Genomic DNA, 21,404 nt, shown 5'->3' on the forward strand with positions numbered 1-21,404 from the left:
TTTGCAAAAACAAACCCTTAAGCTAGTAATGCTACGTTCCATTATCAGACTTAAGATGTAAAATATCCCCAAAGACCACATCTGTGTGGTCTTTGTAAATCTTTCTTAGTAAGCACAGAGAAAACATTTCTTAGGTGGTCATTTTCCAGCAGGACATACAAGAGGCTTTATCTTTTCAGCTTCCTTCTACCAAATGAATGTTTTATAGTAATTTTTCAATTGTACACTTGAAGAATCTTCTTTTAGAGTTGTATAGTTTTTTAAATTTTGTTAATTGAACATAGATTCATCTCTTATACAGTCCATCCTGACTACAGTCCCACCCTCCCTCCACTCTTCCCAGCTTCCCCCTACTTCTCCTTTCCCCCATATTTATTCCCCCTTCATTTCCCTTCAGAAAGAAGTGGGCCTTCAAGAGACAACAGCTAAACAGACAGGAGAAGATACAATACAAGGCAAAAAGCCTCATACTGAAGATGGAAAAGGCAACCCAGTGGGAGAAAGATTCCCAAGAACAGGCAGGAGTGGGCAACAAACCCACTCCCACTTTTAAATGTTCCACTAAAACACTAAACTAACACCCATAAATTATACTCAAAGAACTTGGTATAGACCTTTCTGTTTCTATCTTTTTGAACCCATATGAGCACTGCTTAATTGATTCTGTGGGACATGTTTTCCTAGTGTCCTCCATGCCCTCTGACTCCCACAATCTCTCCTCTTCTTCCTAAGTTCCTCCTTTTTTCCCATCTAGCTGGGGTTAGGCTGGAGTCTCTGCATCTGCTCCCATCTACTGCCATAGAAAGCCTCCTTAATGATGATTGGCCAAGTCACCAATCAGAATATAGCAAAATTAAGGATACTTTCATGTATTTTTTTTTCAGTCATGTTTGGTTCTACCCTAGGTCTCTGGGGTATCCAGTCTCTGGTTCCTAGCCATCCAGATAGCATGACCTTAAGTTAACCCATAAAATGATCAGCTACTCCTACAAATTCTGTGCCACCATTGCCCCAGCACATCTTGCAAGCAGGGTAGATTGGAGGTTAAAGTTTTGTGGATGGCTTGATGTCCAGGTTTCTCTTTCAGTAGCATGCAGAGCACCTTCCCACACCAAAGACTTTAGAATGTATGGGTAAATGTTCACTGTACGGACTAGGTCAATCTTTCTGGGTTCAATGTGTGGAAGTTCTCCTTACCAAAGGAGCACCAGTGTCAGAGTTTAGAGAACGCTGTTCTTTCCTAGCATCTGTATGGATTGCTTGGAGAGTCCACAGGACTCCATCACTGGAAACATTGCCCGACTACTCAAGATAGCCAGTTCAGACTCCATATCCTCCATTACAAAAAGTCCTCAGTAGGGTCACCTCATAGATTCCAGAAAGAGTCCACTGCAGTAGATTGCCACACCAACCCCTCAAGTTCCCTCCAATTATAGCCACAGATATGCCCAATAGTGTTGCTCACTAATATTTCTTCAGCATTTCTTCATCTATTCAAGTTGATATGTCATATTAGTCATTACATGATACAGCACATATTCAATATAAGAGGCCTATGTTTCCTTAAAAATAAAATCTACTTCTAGCTGGTACTATCTTGATAAGATCGGGTGTGGTGTGAAGACAGGTGAGCAGCTGTTGCATGTTTGGAGTTCTAGAAAAACAATTCTTTCTGGCTCCTTCTCTTGGTCTTGTTTGAACTTCTAGAAAAACAGTTCTTTCTGGCTCCTGCACTTGGTCTTTCTTTGTGACTGTATAACAAAAGTGAGTAATAATGTAATAGCAGGAAGATGAAAGCAATGTTATGGATGATGGAACGGAAAGATAGTAGGACCTGGAACAGAAAGACATACAGATTGTAGCTGGCACTGTATGTTGAGCTGCCTGCTTTTGAACTCTTTGCTTTGCCTATGTCTTATCATTTTTCTTAATTTAAATCAAAGGTAATTTTGTCTAATGTACAGGGAAGATAACATCTCACAGGACAGTTACAAATATGGGTATTATTATTAAATCTTTATGATTTATGGCTGGAAGTATTCTAGGGTGGTCAGATTGTTCTTAATATAATTTTAAAGATTATCATATATAGGGAACAACTTTCATGTTTTTAAGTATTTATTCTTTTATATAGATTATCCTTAAAATATACAACAGATAAGACTATACTACTCAGGCAGGAAAATAAAATGTATGTATATACTATCCAAAACCAAGACTGTGCATTATTGCTCTGACCATTTGCTTTATTTTCCTATGTTTGTACATGTATAAAATCATACAGTTTAGTTTTGAGCTTATGATACAAAAAAGCATTTTCCTAAAAACTATTAAATAACCTTAAGACACATCACCAAAAAGGACGACTGAAGATTAAGCTTAGGCTAATGAAATATCTTAATTTTTTTCCTAATTACTAAATCAGTTTCATCAAAATCCCTACAAAACAAGAGGCAAAGCTTGATATGAGAAACTTTCAGCCTAAGATTGCATTCACAGTAACTGGACGAGCATGCTAATGTATTCCTAGCTACTGCTGAAGAAACAGAGCCATTTCTACCCCTTTTATCAACAAATACTAGAGTATACACTCCCAAATTTTAGACACTGGGAAGCCTATGAGTCTCCTGAAGATATGGGCTCCAGAGTCTATGTCATATGGAAGCCGCCATAAAGTATATTTATTATATTCTCTGTGTAAAAAAGATTATTTCAAATGTATTGCTTGTATGTAGGCTTTTATATATGCACACATCACATATACAATATTTGTTTGTACATGTATGCAAAAAGGGTAGATGTGGCTGCTTGCCTGTTTACCTTAACAATTGACGTAGTGAGTGGCATCCAGTTTATCAGTAAGTAAAGCATTTGCCATGAAAGCGTAATGACCCTACTTCTGGCAGTATACTTTAATAGTTTTAAATGTTTTCCTTCTACGATTGTTCTTGTAGATTTTATAAATTCATGTTGAGTGTTTTTCAGCAGTTTTAAAAAGAAGTCTCAAATATTACCTATTTTAATATAATATCTATATCTTTCAATGTAAGATTTATGTCCCTTCCTCTTGAGCATTTGTGCATGTTTTAGATGCTTTGTGTGTGTTATAATGCATGTAAGAGTGTCCTAAACTTCAGCCAATTTTTCTCTGGGTTTCTTTGTATCCTATTCAACACTTCTAGTGAGTATTTAAGTTTTAGCATTTTACTGAAAATAGATTCTTTCTAACCTGATGTGTCCTAATTACAGTTTTCTCACCCTCTGCTTCTCCCAGTTCCTTACCACCTCACCTATCCCATCAGTTTCCACAATCTTTCTTTCTCTTATTAGAAAACAGATTACTTTTTTATATCTATCTATCTATCTATCTATCTATCTATCTATCTATCTATCTATCTATCTAAAACTCCAGATTTTATTCTCCTCCCGGTCCACCCTCAGACAGTTCCACATCCCATACCTCCTCCCTGTGCTCCCATCTTCACAAAAATGTCCCCACCACTATCCTCACCTCACCAGACCTCTAAACTTACTGGGGCCTCCAGTTTGTTGAGGGTTAGGTGCATCTTCTCTGACTAAACCCAGACCTGGCAGTCCTTGGCTGTATAGGTACTGAGGGCCTCATATCAGCTGAAGTGTGTTGCCTGATTGGTGATCCAGTGTTTGAGAGATCTCAGGGGTCCAGATTAATTGAGACTTCTGGTCCTCCTATAGGGTCACCCTCCTCCTCAGCTTCTTCTAACTTTTCCCTAATTCAACAACAGGGGTCAACAACTTCTTTCCATTGATTGGGTTTAAATATCTGCATCTGACTCTTTCAGGTTCTTTTTGGGCCTTTCTGAGGACAGTCATGATAGGTCCTCTTTGTGAACACTCCATAGCCTCAGAAATAGTCTCCTTAGGGCCTCCCCTTGAGCTAGATCCCAATTTGGGTCTGTTGCTGGACCTTCTTTTCCTCAGACTCCTCTCCCTGCAGTTTGTTCAGACAGGAACAATTATGGGTCAGAGTTGTGACTGTGGGATGGCAACCCATTCCTCACTTGATGCCCTGACTTTCTGCTGGAGGTGGACTCTACAAGTTTCCTCTCCCCAATGTAGACCATCTCCCCTAAGGTCCATCTTTTTGATTCCTGAGAGTCTCTCACCTACCAGGTCTCTGGTACATTCTGGAGGATCCCCCCAACCTTCTATCTCCTGAGGTTGCCTATTTCCATTCTTTCTGCTAGCTCTCAGGGATTTCAGTCCTTTTCCCCTGCCCAATACCACATCATATTCCCTTTTCCACCCCATCTCCCATCCACCTTCTCTCCCAGTTGCTCCCTTTCCCCTCATGATTGCTTTCTTCTCCAACCCATGTGGGACAGAGTCATCCTTAGTAGGTCCCTTCAGCTTGTTAACCTTTTTGAATTCCGTGGACTTTACCATGGGTATTCTGTACTTTTGGGGAGCTAATATCCACTTATTAGTGAGTACATACCAGGCATACCCTTTTGGGTCTGAGTTACCTCACTCAGGATGATATTTTCTAGTTCCATCCATTTGCCTGCAAAAGTCAGGATATCCTTGTTGTTAATAGCTGAGTAGTATTCCATTGTGTAAATGAACCACATTTTCTGTATCTATTCTTCTGTCATGGGACATCTGGGTTGTTTCCAGCTTCTGTCTATCACAAACAAGGCCACTATGAACATAGTGGAACACATGCCCCTGTGGCATGGTGGGCCATCTTTCGAGTATACTCCCAAGGTATATTTCTGGGTCTTCAGGTAGATCTATTTCCAATTTTCTGAGGATATTCCAGAATGATACGCTGAATAGTTGCACAAGTTTGCAATCCCACCAGCAATGGAAGAGTGTTCCTCTTTCTTCACATCCTGGCCAACATGTGCTATCACCTCAGGTTTTGCTCTTAGTCGTTCTTATTGGTGTAAAGTAGAATCTCGGGGTCATTTTGATTTGCATTTCTCTGATCACTAAGGACTTTTTGAATATTTAAGTGTTTCTAAGCCATTTGAGACTCCTCTTTTGTGAATTCTCGGTTTAGTTCTATACCTGATTTTTTATTGGGTTTTTTGTTTGATTGTTTGTTTGTTTTGGTGGTTAGCTTTTTGAGTTCTTTATACATTTTGGATATTAGCCCTCTATTGAATGTGGGGTTAGTGAAGATTTTTTTTTCCCAATCTGTAGGTTGCGAATTTGTCTTCTTGGCTATGTCCTTTGCCTTACAGAAGCTTTCCAGTTTCATGAGGTCCCATTTATGAATTCTTGATCTTAGAGTGTGTGCCATTGGAGTTCTGTTTAGAAAATTTCCCCCTCTACCAATAAGTTCAAGGCTCTTTCCCATTTTTTTCTTCTCTTAGATTCAGTGTATCTGGTTTTATGTTGAGGTCCTTAATCCACTTAGACTTGAGCTCTGTGCCAGGTGGACAAATATGGATCTATTTTCATTTTCCTGCATACCAGCAGTCAGTTAGACCAGCACCACTTGTTGAAGATGCTTTCTTTTTTCCATTGTATATGTTTGGTTTCTTTGTCAAAGGTCAAGTGCCCATGAGTGTGTGGTTTTATTTTTGGGTCTTCAACTCTATTCCATTAACCAACATGTCTGCTGCTGTATCAATACCATGCAGTTTTTATCATTACTGCTCTGTAGTAAAGCTTGAGGTCAGAGGTGGTGATTTCCCCAAGTGGTTCTTTTATTGTTAAGAAATATTTTAGCTATTATGGTTTTTTGCCTTTCCAGATAAATTTGAGAATTGTTCTTTCATGTCTTTGAAGAATTGTGTTGAGATTTGGTGGGGATTGCATTGAATATATAGATTGCCTTTGGTAGGATGGCCATTTTTATTACATTAATTCTGCCAATCCACGAGCATGGGAGATCCCTCCATTTTCTGAGATCTTCATCGGTTTCTTTCTTAAGAGACTTGAAGTTATTTTCATACAGGTATTTCACTTGTTTGGTTAGAGTTACCCCAAGATATTTTATATTATTTGTTGCTATTGTGAAGAGAGTTGTTTCCCTAAGTTCTTTCTCAAACTGTTTATCATTTGTATAAATGAAGGCTACTGGTTTATTTGAGTTAATTTTATACCCAGCTACTTTGCTGAAGTTGTTTATCAGCTGGAGAAGATCTCTGGTAGAGTTTTTGGGTTCGCTTATGTATACTATAATATCATCTGCAAATATTGATACCTTTATTTCTTCTTTGCCAATTTGTATCCCCTTGATCTCTTTTTGTTGTTCTGTTGTTCTAGCTAGCACATTGAGTATGAATGGAGAGAGTAGGTATCCTTTTTTTGTCTCTAATTTTAGTGGGATTGCTTCAAGTATGTCTCAGTTTAATTTGATGTTGGCTTTTGGTTTGGTGTATATTGCTTTTATTATGTTTAGGTACAGGCCTCAAATTTCTGGTCTCCCTAATACTTTTAACATGAAGGGGTGTTGTATTTTGTCAAATGCTTTTCTGCATCTAAGGAGAAGATCATATGATATTTTTTTCTTTGAGATGTTTATATAGTGGATTGCATTAATGGAATTTCATATCTTGAGCCAACCTTGCATCTCTGGGATGAAGTCTACTTGATCATAGTGAATGATTGTTTTGTGGTGTTCTTGGATTTGGATTGCAAGAAATTTATTGAGTATTTTTGCATTTATAGTCATAAGCAAGATTGGTCTGTAGTTGTCTTTTTTGCTTGGGTGCTTGTGTGGTTTAGGTATCAGAGTAATTGTGGCTTCATAGAATAAGTTAAGTAGTATTCCCTCTGTTTTGAGGAATATTGGTATCATGCCTTCTTCGAAAGTCTGTTAGAATTCTGCACTAAATCCATGTGGCCCCAGGCTTTTTTTTTTTTTTTTTGGTTGAGAGGTTTTAATCCCGTTCATCCTATCAGATCATCATGGCCTAAGGTTTGTTTTCAATAACAGCAAAAACAACAGAAAGACCACATACACATAGAAACTGAACAGCTCTCTACCCAGTGATAACTTGATCAGGGAAGAAATAAAGAAAGAAATTAAAAACTCCCTGGAATTTAATGAAAATATTGACACATCATGCCCAAATTTTTGGAACACAATGAAAGAAGTGCTAAAAGGAAAATTCATAGCACTGGTAAAGAAACTGGAGATAGCTTACACTAGCAACTTAACAGCACAACTGAGAGCTCTAGAACAAAAAGAAACAAACATACCCAAGAGGAGTAGATGGCAGGAAATAGTCAAACTCAGGGCATAAATCAACCAAATAAATACAAAGAGAACAATGCAAAGAATCAACAAAACCAAAAGCTGGTTCTTTGATAGAATCAGCAAGATGGATAAACCCCTAGCCAAAGTAACTAAAGGGCCCAGAGGCAGTGTCCAAATTAACAAAATCAGAAATGAAAAGGGACACATTATAACAGAAACAGAGGAAAGTAAAAAAAAATCATCAGAACCTACTACAAAAGCCTATATACTTAACACAACTGGAAAACCTAGATGAAATGGATGGTTTCCTAGATAGATACCACATACCAAACTTAAATCAAGAGCAGGTAAACTATCTAAACAGGCTCATATCCCATAAGGAAACAGATAGACTTCTAAGAAATAATAATAAAAGATAATAAGCCAAGACTGGTATTGGTGCCACTTGCCTATAATTCCAGCACTTGGGAAGGAGAGGCAAGTAGATCTCTGGGAATTCAAGAGCAGCCTGATCTACAAAGTATGTTACAGAACAGCCAAGGATATACAGAGAAACCCTATCTTGAACAACCAAAAGTAACCTCCACTTTGGAATTAGACAACACAAACAGAAGGAAAAGTATCCAAGAGAAGACAACAAAAATCACAGACACACTCATTTGCACACTATAATATATATACACACACTATATATATATATATATGTACATATATATATATATGTATGTATATATTACATAACTAAAAATCAGTAAGATAAAATATAGAGACCATACCCAGTAGATAGGCATGGCCCACCCATCTCAAAAATTTTAACCCAGAATGGTTTGTGCCTAAAGGAAATTCAGGGACAAACAGTGGAGCAGAGACTTAAAGAAAGGCCATTCAAAGACTGCCCCACCTAGGGATCCATCCCATATGCTCCCACCAAACCCAGACACTATTGTTGATGGCAAGAAGTGCTTGCTCACAGGAAGCTGGTATAACTATCCTGTGAGAGGTTCTGCTAGAGCCTGCCCAATACAAATATGATGCTTGCAGCCATCTATTGGACTCAGCACAGGGTCCCCAATAAAGAGTTAGGGGAGGACTGAGCTATGGGATTGAAACCCCATAGGACAAATATCCAACAAATAACTGGACAAAATCTCCCAGAGACTAAACTACCAACCAATGAGTATACAAGGAGGGACCCATGGCTCCAGCTGCATATGTAGCAGAGGATTGCCTTATCTGACATCAATGGGGGGAGGGGGGAGGCCCTTGGTTCTGTGGAGGCTCAATGCCCCAGGATAGGGAGATGCTAGGGAGGTAATGAGGGAATGGGTAGGTGGGTGGGGGAGCACCCTCATAGAAGCAGAGGGAAGGGGCATGGGATAGGATATTTGTGGAGGGAAAATTAGGAAAGGGGACATTTGAAATGTAAATAAATAAACAAATATAAATACACACCAATATTTCATTACAAAAAATTTTAACAGGAAGGAAGGGAGGAAGGAAGGAAGGAAGGAAGGAAGGAAGGAAGGAAGGAAGGGAGACAAACTGCCTCTGACATAATATTGTGAGACAAGAAACCTCTCAAGATTCCACTGAGTTCATTTTCTGTTGGCTATCTACTGCTTGGCCTGCAGACTACTAGTGAGACTCCTTTGGAGAAAACAAAACGTTCATTTACAAGAGGTGATAAATTGGAGCTTGGTTTTGGGTTAAGGATGAGTACATGTGTCCACTTCTCCTTCCAGCTCTAGAACCCCATCTCGTGCAGACCTCTGCAGTGCCTGTGCATGCTGCCTCAGTCTCTGGGTATTCGTACATGTGTGAATCACGCTGATTTAGAGGACTTTGTTTTCTTGGTAGTATCCATTCCCTAAGTGACGAAGACCAGCTTCGTGAACGCCTTAAAGAGACCGACGGACGACTACTGCTCGGGGTGGCAAGTAGCAAAGCTTTACTGATTTCTTCACCTTATAAGCATGGGGTATGACTTTGCAATTTTTACTCAGAAAATAACATTTTTACTTAGTTGCACCTGGCACACAATGTTATCATTTTTGGAGTCATTTTCTCATAACATGAACATTCTTCAGAAGGAGGAACTGTTTATCAGCAGACCCAAGGACATCCTCCTCTCCGGGTAAATATTAACTCTTGACTAGGAACAAGAAAAAACTCTGGCCCACAGAAAGTTATGTTAGGACATCCCTCCCTTTCAGGAACTTTCCCCCAATTAACTACTCTGACCCTTTCAGGCCAGAGCCAAAGGAAAGTCATTGTTCTCCTCACCTAAGGCCCTTATATTCTTTTTGCCTTATCATCCTCATCCCTTGAGGCAAGGAATTTGGTTAAGACATTCCATTTAGAGCTAAGTGTTCCGAGGCCTACTCACCCCTCCCCCCACTCACTGCTCTCTCTCCATAATGTCTGTCTGAGGGCCTTTAATATGTTTCCTTCTGATGCGGAGGAAGCTTCTCATATGGCGGCTTTACAAGGCACTGATCTAAGAATAGATATTATTAAGAGTCAATTTGTGCTATGCTTTTGACTTATGCATTTTGTTTAACTTATATCTCTGGGTTTTATCTACTCTCACCCTCTTAGTTACCCAAGCAGTATCACATACCATTTCATTGAATGGGCTATTGTTGGGAACTAAAAAGAGCAGGGGGCCCTGGGGAAGTGGGGAAAGGGGAGGATATGGCCCAATACGGGCCAGAGTTCCCGTGCTCTGGGCAGGTGGACTCAGGCGTGGGGGGACTGCCAGACGCTTTCCACTTAGCACGGGGTGGGCATCCAAGCCTCTGGCCTACTTGGTGGGTGGTGGACAAGGGGCAGCCCCCAACCTGGAGGCCCCAGGGCCACACACTATAGCCCCGGGGTTATAGGAGAGAGGGATGAGAGAAGAGGTTCCCAACACTGACCAGAGTGCAGAGCAGATCTTGCTGGAGCAGAGACTCTCCATGGTTTAAGAGCTTTGTTATAGAATTACAGGGAGAAAGTCCGAAGGGAGAGAGAGAGAGAGAGAGAGAGAGAGAGAGAGAGAGAGAGAGAGAGAGCGCGAGAGAGAAAGAGACAAAGAGAGGAGAGAAGAGAGAAGACAAAGAGAGGGGAGAGAGAGGGTGAGAGTGAGGAGTGAGAAGAGTGTAAGAGTAAGAGAGCGAGGTGGGGGCCTAACAGCCCCTTTTATGGTGTTTACTGTTGCTAGGTAACTGGGGATGAGTTTAGCCTGAAGGTCAGAAGCTTGGGCCATTGTCTAGGTGACTACTGACCATGCTTCTCTTGTGGGGGCTGTGAGAGGTGGTAACTTAGGCAGGGGCCAGAGCTCCAGCAACATAAGGGAACGCCTATCATATCATGTAGGTGAATTATGATCATTGGGGTTCAGACCGCAGCTCAACTGGAGACCAGCCTGCAATTCCCCACAAGCTATAAGTCAAATCAAATATTAAATAGTTATTCCCACAAGTTTGGACCCACTACTACTCTAGAAATCTTGTAGGCATGTCACCACTGAAGATCAAAGGGTTTGTGCCTGAGATGATGTTTATAATTCTTCTTTAGTACTGTGTAGAATAATTCCCTGTAACAAAGATGCTAACATGTGAAGACTTGATGAATGCTACATCTCTACTTCTCTGTGTTCCATAAGTTGTGTGAGTGTTGTCCTCAGCAATAGGACCTTCAGTTTATAGAGAACAACCTATAGCCCTGGCAATAGTAGGATTCTTTGAAGGTTCCCTAACCTTTGGCCATCAGCTGAAATAGATATAACCTAATCTGTGTACTGGAATCCTCATTTGGTTAGAAGAGATGGCCACTTGGTGTTCTGACTTCCCCATTATTTGGTGATTTCATTTAGATTGCCTTCATATATATATGATAGATTGATATTATAGATAGATATAGCTCATCTATATTAGGTTTCCATATTACTCCTTATCCCTGTATTTCCTCCCACATCCCCTTTTATTTTCCTTTCCCTCCTTGATCCTCCATTCCATCCTCTACTCATCCAACTATCCTATTTCCCTTTTTTAGGGAACTGTTCCTCCACCCAAGTCCCTTACTCCATGCTTAACCTCTCTGTTTCTAGAACTTATAGCTTGTTTATTAACTTAACAACTGCCATCCAATATAAGTGAATTCATACTATATTTGTCTTTCTGGTTCTGAGTTACTTTATTCAAGATTATCTTTCCTCCTTTTCATTCACTTTCCTATGTATTTCATGATTTCACTTTTTTAAAAGCTGAATATGCAGGGTGGTGGTGGTGCACGCCTTTGATCCCAGCACTTGGAAGGCAGAGACAGGCAGATTTTTGAGTTCGAGACCAGCCTGGTCTACAAAGTGAGTTCCAGGATAGCCAGGGCTATACAGAGAAATCCTGTCTCAAAAACAAAAACAAAAACAAAAACAAAACAACAACAAAAAACAAAAACAAAAAAGCAAAACAAACAAACAAACAAACAAAGCTGAATACTTCTCCATTGTGTAAATATGTCCCATTTTCTTTAACTATCTAGGTTGTTTCCAGTTTCTGGCTATTATGAATAAGGCAGCAATGCATGTCATTAAGCAAGTGTCTCTGTGGTAGGATAGAGTATCCTCTGCATATATGCCCAGGAGTGGTATAGCTGAATCTTGAAGCAGATCAACTCCCAATCTTCTGAGGAAGAGTTACATTGATGTAACTCAATGATGGCTACACAAGCTTACATCCCCACCAGCAAATGGAGGAATATTCCCTTAGCTCCACATCATCGCCGGCATGAGTTGTCACTTGTAGTATTGCTCGTAGCATATCTGACAATGTAAGAATCTCAGAGTTGTTTTTATTTGCATTTTTCTGATGGTTAAGGACATTGAACATTTCTTTGTGCGTGCCACCCATTTGAGAGTCTTCTATTGAAAATCCTCTGTTTAGATTTGTAACCCATTTTTATTGATTTGTTTGGGTTTTTATATATCTTGTTTCTTGAGTTCTTAATATATTTTTGGATATTAGGCCTCCATAAGAAGTGGAGATAGGAAAAAAAATTCCTGTTCTCAGTGAAATTGATAGTGTTCTTTGCCTTTCAGAAGCTTTTCAGTTTCATGAAGTTCCACTTATTAATTATTGATCTTAGTACATGTGCTAACAGTGCTCTGTTCAGAGGGTCTATTCCTGTGCCCATGAGTTCAAGGTTCGTTCTCATTTTCTCTTCTGGCAGGGTCAGTGGACCTGATTTTGTATTGAGGTCTTTGATATGTTTGGAGTTAATTTTTGTGTAAGGTGATAAGTATGAATCTCTTTGGATTCTTCTCCATGCAACTATCCAGTTTGACCAGATATATGTATTGAAGATTTTATCCTTTTTCTAGTGTATATTTCTGTTTTTCTTATAAAAATTCTGATGTCTATTGCTGTGTGGATTTTATATCCAGGTCTTCAAATCAAGTCCATTGACCAATGTGTCTGTGTTTGGTGCAAATATCATGCTATTTTTATATTTCTATAGTAAAACTTGAAATTGGGGGTAGTGATACCTCCAGTAGGTATTTTATTATTTGAGATTATTTTAGGTACCTTATTTGTTATTTGTTTGTTTGTGTGTTTGTATTTCCCTCTGAAGCTGAAAATTTTCCTTTCAAGATCTGTAAAAAACTGAGTTGGAATTTTTATGGGATTACATTGAATCTGTAGATCACTTTTGGTGGGATAGCCATTTTATTATGTTAATCCTACTGATCCATGAGCATAAGAAATCATTACATTTTCTGACATGTTATTCAATTTTGTTCTTCACTGTCTTAAAGTTTTTATCATACAAGTCTTTTATTTGATTAGAACTACCCCCAAGATGTTTTACGATGTTTGAAACTTGTTTCTCCTTGTATGGACAGTTGGGGCTCTGTCTCATTTATTATTTGAAATTTTCTCTTAGATTGTCTTCATATTTAGACATATCTTAGGACGCTTCTAGTGCATCGCTTCCATACTTCCACTCAAACGGCCTATAATTTTAGCTGTTTCTCTCCTTACTTCTTCCATCATCTTCCTCTTTCCTCTCCTTCCCTCTTGACTTACTTGTTTTTTCCTGCTCCCGCATTCATCCATAATATCTATTATATTTTCCTTTTCTAATGAAATCTCTCTCTCCTCCACAGTCCTTTACCCTATTCCTAAATTCTGTGTTTCTGTGGATCTTAGCACCATTACATTGAATTAAGTGGTATAAGCAAGCATATTCCATGTTTGTATTTCTGTATTGTCTGAATATCTAGGTTATCTTACTAAGGATGATTATTTTCTAGTTGCATCCATTAATCTGCAAATTTTACAGTTTCATTATTTTAGACAGCTGAGTATTACTACACTGAGTAAATGTACCACATTTTCTTCATGAGTTCTTCTGTTGAGAGACATCTAGGCTGTTGATTTGAGTACCTGTGCTAATGGTAATCTGTTGAGAAAGACTTTTCCTGTGCCATTGAGTTCGTGGCTATTCTCTACTCTAGGATATTGTGAAAGGTGTTTCCCTGGTTTCATTCTTAGTCCACTGTAGTTTGACTATAAGAGGGTTACTGATTTTTTTGAGTTAATTTGTATCCAGCTGCTTTGCTGAGAATCTATTAACATTACTAGCTTCCTGGTGAAATTTTTCGTGTCACTTATATAAATTATTATATCCACTGACAATAAAAGCACTTTAGCTTCTTCCTTTCCAATTTGTAGCTCCTTGATCTCCTTCAGTTGTCTTAGTATTCTAGTTAAGATTCTAAGTACTATATTGAACTGGTATGGAGAGAGTGCACTACCTTGTCTTGTTCCTGATTTTAGTGAAATTGCTTTGAGTTCTTATTTAAGTTGACCCTGGCTATGAGTTTGCTTTAAAATGCCTCTATTATTTTTAGGTATGTCCCTTGTAGCCTAATCTCTCAAGGACTTTTATATTGGAAGAGTATTGGATTTTGCTCAAGACTTTTCTGCATCTAATGAGATGATCATGTGTTTTTTTATGTTTCAATTTATTTATATGTTGCATTACATTTATGGATTTATATATATTGAACCACCCCTGAATCTCTGGGATGAAACTTATTTGATTGTGGAAGATGATCTATTTGAAGTCTTCTTAGATTCAATAGTTGTCCTTCCCCATCTTTTCTGATCTGTCTTGGTTTGATATCTGTTTTGTTAGATATTAAAATGGCTATACCAGCTGGCTTCTTAGGTCCATTTGATTGGAATATTTTTCAGTTGTTTACTGAGATAATATTTATCCTTGATGTTACAGTGTGCTTCTTGGATAGAGCAAAAAAAGTATCCTGTTTTCACATCTCTTCTTGTAATTCACTTTTTTTAAGTTGGTGAATTGTGACCATTAATGTTAAGAGGTATCATTGAACAGTATTTGTTCATTCTTGTTGTTGATGGTGGTAGTGGTGGTGACAGCAGTATGTGTGTGTGTGTGTGTGTGTGTGTGTGTGTGTGTGTGTGTGTGCGTGTGTGTGTGTTATTTTCTCCTCATTTAATTTTTTGGTCTGTGATTATTTATTTCTTGTGTTTTCTTTAGGTTGGAGTTTTCCTTCTAACCCCTTTTGTAAGATTAGATAGGTAGACAGGTATTGCTTAAATTTGTATTTTTTATGGAATATCTTATCCATCTCTTGTGGAGAAAGTTTTTCTTAGAGCTAGAGAACATTTTTCCAGGACCATCAAGTTTTTAGTGTCTCTATTGAGAAGTCCCGTGTAATCCTATAAAGGCTGCCTTTATATATTACTTGACCTTATACCCTTATAGATTCTAATATTTTTCTTTGTCCTGTACATTTCATGGTTTGACTATTATGTGCTGGGAAATTTTCTTTTCTTTTTTTTCTCTTCTTTTCTTTTCTTTTCTTTTTGTTTCTTTTCTTTTTTATCACAATTTAAATTTTTTATTGGATATTTTCTTTATTTACATTTCAAATGTTATCCCCTTTCCTGATTTCCCTCCCTCCTGGAAACACCCTATCACATCCTCCCTCCCTCTTCTTCTATGAGGGTATTCCAACACCCACCCACCTACTCCCACCTCCCTGGCCTTGATTCCCCTACACTGGGACATCTATTGAGTCTTCATAGGACCAAGGACCTCTCCTCCCATTGATGCATGACAAGGCCATCCTCTGCTACATATGCAGCTGGAGGCATATGTACTCCCTTATTTGATGACTTAGTCCCAGGTAGTTCTGGGGTATCTGGTTGGTTAATATTGTTGTTCTTCCTATGGGGTTACAAACCCCTCCAACTCCTTCAGTCCTTCCTCTAACTCCTCTATTAGGGATCCTGTGCTCAGTAAAATGGTTGGCTGCTAACATCCGCCTCTGTATATGTAAGGCTCTGGAGGGCCTCTCAGGAGACAGTCATATCAGGCTCCTTTCAGCATGCACTTCTTAGCATCCACAATAGTGTCTAGGTTTGGTAACTGTATATGGGATAAATCCTCTGGTGGGATACCTGATGAGTGGCCTTTCCTTTAGTCTCTGCTCTACACTTTATCTCCATATTTGCTCCAGTGAGTGGTTTGTTCTCCTTCTAAGAAGGACCGAAGTATCCACACTATAGTCTTCCTTATTTTTGAGGTTCATGTCATCTATGGATTGTATCCTGATTATTTGGAGGGAATTTCTTTTCTGACCCTGTTTCTTGGTATTCTGAATGGATTTTGTACCTTAATAGACATCTCCTACTTTATGTAATACCTCAGGTTTTTTCAGTGTATGTGTGTGTGTGTGTGTGTGTGTGTGTGTGTGTGTGTGTGTGAGAGAGAGAGAGAGAGAGAGAGAGAGAGAGAAAGAGAGAGAGAGAGAGAGAAAACAAAGCTAGGCTTATTAAATTCCTAAAGATGCCTCTCCATAAAGGAAGAGAATCTGAAAATAAAAGCATTATAGAGCCAATCATAGTTACAAGATGGAAGGAGATGACAACTTAGATATTATCATTCTGGCATTCAGCTTTCCTTGCTTGGGTGTTCTGTTCTGACAATGAAACTTATGAAAAATCTGTGCTCATGCTTTCATAGATAAGTCAGTTTGCACTTGTTTCTCAAATGTCTCTCAATTTTGTGTTCTCTTTCTTTTTTAAAAATATTTTTATTAGGTATTTTCCTCATTTACATTTCCAATGCTATACCAAAAGTCCCCCATACCCTCCCCGCCCCACTCCCCTACCCACCCACTCCCTCTTTTTGGCCCTGGCATTCCCCTGTACTGGGGCATATAAAGTTTGCAAGTACAATGGGCCTCTTTTTCCAGTGGTGGCCGACTAGGCCATCTTTTGATACATATGCAGCTAGAGTCAAGAGCTCCGGGGTACTGGTTAGTTCATAATGTTGTTCCACCTATAGGGTTGCAGATTCCTTTAGCTCCTTGAGTACTTTCTCTAGCTCCTCCATTGGAGGCCCTGTGATCCATCCAATAGCTGACTGTGAGCATCCACTTCTGTGTTTGCTAGGCCCCAGCCTAGTCTCACAAGAGACAGCTATATCTGGGTCCTTTCAGCAAAATCTTGCTAGTGTATGCAATGGTGTCAGCGTTTGGAAGCTGATTATGGGATGTCCTCGTGAGTACTCTATTAAATGGCACACTTCTCTAGCTCTAAAGGACTCTATGGACTCTTATTGGACAAATATTATATGTTATTACATATTTCATAGTGTTTAATGATTTTTAAGCTTCATAAAACATGCTACGTGGCATGAGGAAAACAAAAGAATGAGGAAGGGTGTGTGAGGGGACAAAAGGATCACCTTATAAAGTGGTGTTTAGAAAAGAAGTTTCTTTTCCTTCTTCATCATCAAGGACAACCAGGAAATTAGAAATTTGTATTTTGTATTTTCCAACTGTTCATAGCATCCTCACACAGAGGCTGATAATGTTCTATAAATTTCATTGACAGGACTGATATTATACATTCCATCTTACTGTCAGAACATATGCTGGAGGTCGCATCCTCATTTCTTTTTTTCAAAGAATTGGCCATTGCACTGACTCATTGGCAAAAGAATTACACTCGCCAAGTAATAAATCTCAGCTGTCAGTAGTGCCCACAGTCCAGTGCATTACAGGAAGTGATGAAATCCTCTTGTATCGACCTTTCAGTGAAAGATCCCTGCAAGCAATGACAAAAGAGCTAAAATCACTTTAGCTTGCAGAAGTAGTCAGAGAAATGATTAAAAGCATGATAAAAAACTGGAATAAAAGGAAGCTAATGAAAAAATACTGCTCAGTTTCAATTAATATTAAACAAAAGAGTCTGAATTAAAATGCCAGTGCCCAATAGCAAAGTTCACCTCTGTTTTATTTTAAAAAGAAATCCCTAGCAGCCATTCTAGTTATTAGATAAGTTATGCTCTTTTGTATTGATCTTTATATTGATTCACTAGAACAGATGCTAAAGACAGTCAATTCCAACTTGAAATGCATCTCTACCTCTTTACAACACCGAAATTTCTGAGGAGAGTAATGACTGTTCACATAAGAAACGTTTCTCTGTGTTAGTAAGATGTCATGATTATTAAAGATTTCGATACATGTGTTACTCAGGTTGGAAAATTGAATTTGAGCAATCATGTGACAAGCTTTACATATTCTTCTCTATCAATCACTAATTGGAAATAGCACGGGAAGCAAGCTATAGTGTAACTGTTAGATGGCTGGTTCCTGGAGCTTGACGGCTTATGCATAAAACCCAGCTCCTCTTGTATGGGACTTGGGGCAGGTTAGAAAAGCACTCTGAATCTCAATGTACACACTTTTATGAGAATAATGAAATAGTTGTTGTACCTCCTTAGTTAAGATGATGATGAAGTTTCAATATATAAATATTTGTAAAGGTTCAGACAGAAATGGTCTGTTCACTCTATGATTATGGCTACAGCTATATATTGGTGGGCATGTTTATCTATATCCAAATATTTCTATCTATACCTAAGAACACATACCCCAAGTTAATAAACTCTACCTTGTTTTGGCAAGATGGATTAAGAATCATTATAACTTTCCTCAGAGGAAAAAAACCACAGAGTCAGAATGCAAGTCAGAATTTCCCCAGAGATTCTGAGGAACAAGTCAGTCTAGTTTGTTCAGCTTATTGAACAACTTATATTTCCTCATGTGATAAACTTCTTGCAGCCACATTAGACATTACTTCTGGCCATTGGTCTATTTTTGAAGAGCACAGATATCCAGGAGCAGAGTCAAGGAAACTTGGTGTTCAGGTATGGAGTCTGTTAGTCATACACAAACATTGAAAACACTGTACCAGCCAGCACCTTGATCCTCTTGTCTATAAAATGAAGCTCACAGGAATTCCTGATTTATAAGAAGGTAATGTATTAATTCACTAATTTAGTCATTTCTTGGAACAAAGAAAACCAACTGAGTTATTTAAAATCAACACATATTAAGGTGGGTTAAGATGAGATTGTTTTCTTTTTAATTTAAACATTCGGGGACTAAAAACATGACATGTCAAATCTAAATATTAGGCTACATTTTATTTATCTGCTCAGATAAATAAAATGAAGTGACAATAAATATCAATTCCAGTGCATGAGATGAAAATAAAAAGTATGCAAGCACCCCTAAATGGATCTCAGTTCTGTTTATACCTTTCATAGCTTTTTACATAGGCTACTAAATGTCAGTTATTGCTATCTTCCTCCACCAGCAGTGCAGCTAATCTATGAGCTTCACTGACAAGTGAAATATACTTATCACAATGTCAGAGTCCACACACAACAGTGTAAAATTACAACAAGCTATTGTGCCTGTGGTTAAAACAAAATCTCTAAAAGGACTTATGGAACCACAAAGCCTAGTGTATAACCTTCTCCCACTTACTCTCCCCCCCCCCCAACATCCAAGAGAGATGCTCTTCCTAGTCTAACAGCAGCATACAGTATTTAACATTTTGCCCAATTTCCAGTCATCCTGATCCCTTGCATTCGGAATATACAGGAAAGCATGAAAGGGGACAGATGTACCACTCTCACAGGAGAACAAGGGTTTTGCTGAAGCTAAAGTGAAATTTACATTATAGAAAAGGGAAATTAAGTTACCATCATGATTTAGGTCAATGAAAAAGACTCCATCAAGAATGATGCCAGGGCAGAGGGTGTCAGCTGCCTTGAATGTGTGATTGAAGTCATACATTAAAACCTATTCATGGACTCACTGGGGTACTTTATGCTCTACTTATTATTACCTTACCCCTAAGTGGCTTCCGTAACAGCAAAAAGATAGGGGTGGTGGAAAATGACAAGCCAATTGGTTATTATATTCATCATAAATCATTGTTATACAAGAAAGAACTTACCAGAAGTTTTTGGTTTTTATATTTGAAATACAGACAGGAGGTTTGGTTAGCTTGTCAAAAAGACATGTTCATTTTATATATATATATATATATATATATATATATATATATATATATATATATATATATATGTTCCATGGTGTTAGAGCACTAATTTGTTAATTTGTGTTTACAAAGACTAATTTTGCTAAACAAATCCAAGATTTTTTTCTAAGTAGCATTAATCAAGACAGTAAAATTACTTCCAACCACCCTCTGATTAATTTGTATAATTTCATTACCAGAACTCCACTTCCTATGTTGATTTTGTGTAGTTGTTTCTGCATTATAAAAACTGGTTAAAAACAGAGGATACATCTGGTATGACAGAATTTTATTTTAGTTTGAGCAAATATTCAGAATTTCTTTATAAAGAATGCTGTTAGAATAAGCTACATTCAAATGTTCAAGAACATGCTTAATAGAATTTTCTACACTACTAAATAATTTTTTTAGGATTTTTTTGTTAAATCTCAAGAACTATTATAACATGATAAACATTCTGATAGGAAGAGAATGTTCTAAGGAAGACCGATAGTGCATTTAAAGAAATAAGTAAGACTTTACACCATTAGAGAAACTGTCTCTTTAGTCCTCAGCTATGCTTGGGTACATCTTGGAGAAGGACTGGTGGGTGTGACAATCCAAGCTGACAACCTGACAGATGAAGCATGGATAGCTGCTGATTACCACTTCAGTGGGTTCATATTTGTATGTGATGGTCTCAGTCTAGATGATGCTGTTTTGGAAAGATATGAAGGCCCAAGATTACAGCAATTCAAACTTATAGGCAGAAATACCTGTCTCCAGGATGTAACTGTACTATAAATAGCAGTGGCTTTTCTTTAGAGTAGATAAGGGAGCTAAGACTCTACCTCAAATATCATCATGGGCAGCAAGCACATTCGTTTCTAAAAACACTTAACTCCAGTTGCTTCTTTTTTAACATCAATTCAGACAAAAGGAACTGTGCCTTCATATCTTTCCTGGAGAAGCAAGACTTGCATGTTGGGCTCTCTCTACCTACAAATCCATCACTGTTTTGCTTCCAGAAATGACTGTGATTCCACACAGAGTCAAGAAGCTAGTCCAGGGTTCAGTAAAGAAGGGCATAAGGACTCAGGTGTCTCTTCTATATACCCAGGTCCCTCATCACTGCAATGACTCAGCCTCTGCTCAAGTCCATTCTTCATCCAAATGGAGATGGTTCCTTTACACCTGCCAGAGTGCCTGACACCAAACACTCAGAATTTCAGATGTATCATGGCTTCCTGCTGTATTCTCACTTTCTCTCATTCTCCATAGCTTGTTTCCACTTTGTCTTTATTATCATTATTTTATTTTTGAAAGTGAACTTTTCTGCTCCAAACATTATACATTCATGCTAGAGTTGAAAGCTAATAAACTGTGGCTGCTCCATTCTCACAAAGATGGCAATATAATCCCACATTCGAGGTCGTTAATTTATTCTAAAGAATTTTTTGAACACCTATTTTGAAGTCTGTACATGCCTGACAAAGAAAATGAATTTCTTTCACAAAAGCAATTTAATTTTTGATTTGAAAATTTGAGTCTTTTTAAAAGCCTATTTTGATATGAAATGGGTGCTTTTGTTTCTGTAAGACCTCACTGGGACAGAAAATTAAAGCAGATTGCATAGACACTAGAAATGTGCTTCTCTAACTACCACTGCCCTTTACCCTGCTTCAGTGGGGTGAAGGGAGAATTCCTGGATTCTAGTTGTCAAATTATTGCTGTTCAATTATAAACTAAGATGACTGTGTGCATTAGCTTCAAACTAAGCTAATTTCTGGTGATTTTATGATAAA

The sequence above is a fragment of the Mus musculus genome, chromosome 3 (genome assembly GCF_000001635.26).
Source record: "Mus musculus strain C57BL/6J chromosome 3, GRCm38.p6 C57BL/6J".
Classification (NCBI taxonomy): Eukaryota; Metazoa; Chordata; class Mammalia; order Rodentia; family Muridae; genus Mus; species Mus musculus.